This window comes from Rhinopithecus bieti, unplaced genomic scaffold, assembly GCF_001698545.2.
Source record: "Rhinopithecus bieti isolate Rb0 unplaced genomic scaffold, ASM169854v2 scaffold_21777, whole genome shotgun sequence".
Taxonomy (NCBI): domain Eukaryota; kingdom Metazoa; phylum Chordata; class Mammalia; order Primates; family Cercopithecidae; genus Rhinopithecus; species Rhinopithecus bieti.
This window is the reverse complement of record NW_016810508.1, coordinates 650,440-656,312: the sequence shown is the minus strand read 5'-3', so window position 1 is coordinate 656,312 and position 5,873 is coordinate 650,440.

Genomic DNA, 5,873 nt, shown 5'->3' with positions numbered 1-5,873 from the left:
AATATATTTAATAATTGCACATTTGTTTTTTTGGGATTATATATATATATATATATATACACACACACACTTTTTTTTTTTTTTGAGACAGAGTTTTGCTCTTGTTGCCCAGGCTGGAGTGCAATGGCGCAATCTTGGCTCACTGCAACCTCCACCTCCTGGGTCAAAGTGATTCTCCTGCCTCAGCCTCCCGAGTAGCTGGGATTATAGGCACCCACCACCACGCCGAGCTAGAGACGGCATTTCACCATGTTGGCCAGGCTGGCCTTAAACTCCTGACTTCAGGTGACCCACCTGCCTCAGCCTCCCCAAGTGCTGGGATTATAGGTGTGAGCCACCACGCCTGGCCTATCCTGTAATTTTCTTCTTCAATTATTTTAGTATCATGGCTATGCCATCCTCATAATAGAATTTGGGGAATGTTTTCTATATCCTCGGATACTTTGTGCAGGATTGGAATTTTTTCTTTGAATATTCGTAGAACTCACTGGTAAAACGGCCTGGGTGTGTGCTCTAAATTTCATCTAGGGAATGCGGAAGAACTACGCCTTAAGACGGGTTAGAACAGAGGGAAACGAAAGTCAATTTTCTGTGATTGCACCTTCAAGAACTGCTTGGTCTACGAAACCGACCAATATCTAGATATAATGTATAGAGAAAGGTCTGAAAAGATGGAAACTAGTAAGCTTTCCTTTAGAACGGGGACTTGGACTGGGATTGAAGGGCCTTTCTTTTGTTTGAATGGCTGAAATTTTAGAAATGAGAATGTATTTCTCTATTATGTAGTTGTTTTTTTTTTAAAGAATAAGAAGTATCATAGGGAGCCAGGCTCTCTGGAGCACTAGCAAGTGTACATTCTCTCCCTATGAGAATGTAGCTTTGCTGATACCAAGTTTGACTCGAGAACCAAAAGATCTCCATGTTTCTTAACAGTCAGACTGCTTGTTACATCGAATAATGTTATATTTGAGTTCTTCCAGAATAGCGACATAAACCCGAGGACAGCAGGGCAATGGCAAGAACTGGGCTTTCACCTCTGGCAGGATCCATCTTTGAGAATGACAGTGGCGGCAGCACCCCCTAGAGGACACTCAGGGGCCAGGAACACCCATGAAGGGCTATTTTGCTCAGGGTCACCCAGGCTCCTGCTAAACTAAATCAATCAATTGCTTAATCAGGAATTTATAGCAGATACTTGAGGTCTCCTCCCAATGATGGATCACTAAATTTGCCACATTGCCAATTACATTAAAATTGCATTTATGACCTATAAGCAATTACGTTTCTTCAAAACTAGCTCTCTAGCTGAGATGAGGCCTAGAGAGTTGAAAAGTTTCCAGTTCCTTAACCCAGAAGAGCTGAAATTCTACCTGGATAACACTGGAAAAGTTAATTGCTCTAGGCCTTTTTCTCATATCTACAAGTGGGCACCCCCATCAATCATGTAGTATCAAAGTCAACAGATGGGGAAGTGCCCTGTAGAAATAGTAGGGGAAGAGCTACAAAAAATTCCAATAGAGCAATTTTCACACTGAAGCTATGGTGGTCAGTTATATACTATTTCCATCCCTCCTTCTTTACCAACAAGTCTGATTTTATCTGGAGAAGCACTCTTCCCTAGACTCTCTTGCAGCTATGGGGTGCCAAACGAGTTCCGGCCAATGGGACAGAAGTTGAGGGTTTCTGGGAAAACTTGGGTTCTCTTGCTGTATGTACTACTCCTTTCTGCTCTCCACGTTGCCTTTTGCCAGCTCTCTTTTTCCTGCCTGACACCTGGACAAGAGGTTGGAGGTGCACCAGCCATCTAGTATCTATGTTGCAACAGGCATAAGGATACAGGCCTACATGCTAAGAATGGTAGAGTGAAAACGTGAAGAGTCCAAGTGCTGGCGGGGCTGCTGGACTCCCCGGTTGTCCTAGGACAACCCCAGACTGACAAACACTGAACTTCTTGTTACATTAATTAAAGGTACTAACACTTTGGAACCTGTGGTTTACAAACTTATTTCTAATAAATACACAAAACAATTATTGGCTGGGTATGGTCGTTCACACCTGTAATCCTAGCACTTTGGGAGGCTGAAGCGGGAGGATCACTTGAGTTCAGGAGTTTGAGAACAGCCCGGGCAACACAGTGAGACCTTGTCTCTATTTAAAACAACAACAAACAAAAACTTCAAAAACCAATTCTCGATTTAAATTCTTTTCTTTGCAATCTCTCTTCAGGAAAGTGATTATCCAAACTGTTAATGCACAGTGTCACGTTGCCAGCTATGCAATACTGTGAAATATACAATTTATCACTGTGTGACCAAATAGGGATGTACTGGAGGCCTTCTTTGTGTAAAGCTGTGGAACAGCTGGGTGTGGTGGCTCATGCCTGTAATCCCAGTACTTTGGGAGGCTGACGCAGGTGGATCACTTGAGGTCAGGAGTTCAAGACCAGCCTGGCCAACATGGTTAAACCCCATCTCTACTTAAAATACGAAAATTAGCTGGGCTGTAATGGCACCTGCCTGTAGTCCCAACCACTTGGAGGCTGAGGCAGGATGATCGCTCGAATCCAGGAGGCGGAGATGGCAGTGAGCCGAGATTGAGATTGTGCCACTGCACTCCAGCCTGAATGACAGAGGGAGATCTTGTGTTAGGAAAAAAAAAAAAAAAAAAAAAGCTGTGTAATATTTGCAGAATAATTTCCATAATGCATACATTTTAAAAATACGAGAGGTGGGAGAAAAGTGCAAATAGCTCTGTGCAGCATTCTGTTACTTCTGCACCTGCTCCCGTAATACCATAGAGGGGAAAAAAAGTAATGATAGGAGATTACATTTATCAAATGTTTACTTCGTGCTGGACATCATTCTAAATATTTTATTTGGAATTAATGAATTTAACCCTGAAACCCCCCTAGGATGTGGCCCTTGTATTATCACTCAAAACAGACACAGAAACAAGCCCAGCAATTCACAGTAACCATTTCTGTGCCCATCCTACCAGAGCAGTGCTGCTCCTAACTTCCAAAAGCTTAACCAGCCCTCCCTCTAGCAGCAAATCTCAAAATTCAAGTTTCATGTAAAAGAAACTCACAAGTTCAAACACGACTATAAGATGAAACTAAGTAAAAATAAGCTTTCATACAGTTCTGTGTCTTGCAGTGCTTAGTGACTGGATGGGGAATGTGCAGCAAGAAGCACTCATTTACTCACACCTATGATAACACCTTGGCCAGCTGTGCTGTCATAAAACAAAGACACCAAAGAAACAGGACGAGAGCAGGCGCATAACGGAACAGTTTGTCCACAGTAAAACATGCAGGGCTGAAGGGAAGTGGAAAAGTATTTGCTGACAATGCAGGTTACATGAAAGTAGCTTATCCACATATCCAACAGTCCAAGGCCTAAGGTCATTTTCAATGACACCACAGTCTCACGGCGCGCTCCAACAGATCTACAGATGAGCAAATGAGATGGTCAAACATTTAAACACTTCTGTAGCACCAAGAGCGTGAACAAAACAGTGACAATGTCTCTAGTAAAAACTCAAATGATTAAGATTTTTAGTTTACCGAAAAACAGCTCCACAGTTACTAGCAGCAGATCGTCACGTGTACTAAAATGTAAGGAATATTGGATGTGACTAAGATGTCTTCTAGTTTCTTTTTTTTTTTTTTTTTTTTGAGACAGAGTCTCGCTCTGTCACCCAGGCTGGAGTGCAGTGGCCAGATCTCAGCTCACTGCAAGCTCCGCCTCCCGGGTTCACGCCATTCTCCTGCCTCAGCCTCCCGAGTAGCTGGGACTACAGGCGCCCGCCACCTCGCCCGGCTAGTTTTTTTATTTTAGTAGAGACGGGGTTTCACCGTGTTAGCCAGGATGGTCTCGATCTCCTGACCTCATGATCCGCCCGTCTCGGCCTCCCAAAGTGCTGGGATTACAGGCTTGAGCCACCGCGCCCGGCGATGTCTTCTAGTTTCAATCCTGAAACTCCTTGAAGATTTTACTGACAATATATTAAAGCAATCAGAGTTGGATTGTACTGTTAGATATTCCTTAATTTTATGGCCTGGATCAATTAGGTTTTGAAAATTGTACACTTCTATTATTTTATTTTTGAGACGGAGTCTCGCTCTGTTACCCTGGCTGGAGTGCAGTGGTATGATCTCAGCTCACTGCAACCTCTGCCTCCCGGGTTCAAGTGATTCTTCTACCTCAGTCTCCCGAGTAGCTGGGATTACAGGCGTGTGCCACCACGCCTGGCTGATTTTCTATTTTTAGTTGAGATGGGGTTTCGTTGGCCAGGCTGGTCTTAAAACTCCTGCCCTCAAGGTGATCCACCCACCTCGGCCTCCCAAAGTGCTGGGATTACAGGCGTGAGCCACTGCGCCCGGCCCTACACTTCTATTTTAAATATATAAGTCAAAGTGAAGTCGTTTATTAAGAAATAGAGGAAAATAGTTTTTTGGCAACGCACTGATGATGCTGTGCTGTACACACCTACAGGTCTAAGAAAGAAAAACAGAAATGGATGACATTGTCACTCTATCTGGATTGTTTAAAAAGAAAAAAAAAGGCAGCACTACTAGGGTGAGACGTTTTCATCTGCTACAGACCACAAACTGGGACGGATGCAAGGAGGTAACGCAATGGTCATCTTTTAACAAATAACAGAAATGATATATCCACGAGTGTCACTCCTTTCAAGATCATCAGTCTCTTGACGTAACTTACAAGTTTATAGAAATGCTGTCATTTTCTGAACAAATTGTTTCCCAGAAATGCAGCATTTTTAGTTTTTTTCCCTAACCCCAAACTAAGATGTATGGGTAAAAGTTACAATCAGGATTACTGAGACTATAAAATTATCTTTATAGAGATATAGGCAATTATCAACTCTTTTTTTGTGAGACAGGGGTCTTGCTCTGTTGCCCAGGCTGGAGTACAGTGGCATGATCTTGGCTCACTGCAACCTCTGCCTCCCAGGCTCAAGCCATCCTCCCATCAAGCCCTAGAAATAGAGCTTCTGAAATTAACCACAGGCTTTTCAAAGTTTTCTTAGGCAATGCTTTGAGCATTTGCTATTAGTTCAAAGAAATATGTTAGAACAAGACAAAACAGCCACACAGCGTTAACAAATACATTTTAAAGTCATTGCCTCCACCTCTCACCCAGGATAAAAATATGTATATATATATTTTTTGAGACAAGAGTCTTGCTCTGTCACCTAGGCTGGAGTGTGCAATGGCGTGATCCTGGCTCACTGCAACTTCACCTCCCGGATTCAAACAGTTCTCGTGCCTCAGCCTCAGTAGCTGGGACTATAGACATGAGCCACAATAACTGGCTGATGTTTTGCATTTTAGTAGAGACGGGGTTTCATCATGTTGTCCAGGCTGGTCTCCAACTCCTGAGCTCAGGCAATCTGCCAGTCTCAGCCTCCCAGTGCCAGGATCACAGGTGTGAGCCACCGCGCCTGGCCTTATTTTATGCTTTTTGATAGCAAACCATTATTGTGGCTGTTCCCTATGTTAGGGTATCTAATATTCCAAATTAATTCATATAATGAAGTGATGCCTTACCCTGTATTGCACTCTTAAGGTTTCTTGGTTCATTTAACACAGAAATTCTGATCAGGTTTTTATTGTGCTCAAATTAGAACTGTTTCCCTGGGTCTGATAGAGAAACATTGATAAGAAAATTATTCTGAACTTGATTTAGAAAGGGAAAACTTCCCCAACTACTCCGGAGGCTGAGGCAGGAGAATCACTTGAACCTGGGAGTCAGAGGCTGCAGTGAGCTGAGATCGTGCCAGTGCACTCCAGCCTGGGAGACAGAGTGAGACTTTGTCTCAGAAAAAAAAAAAAAAAAAAAAAAAAAAAA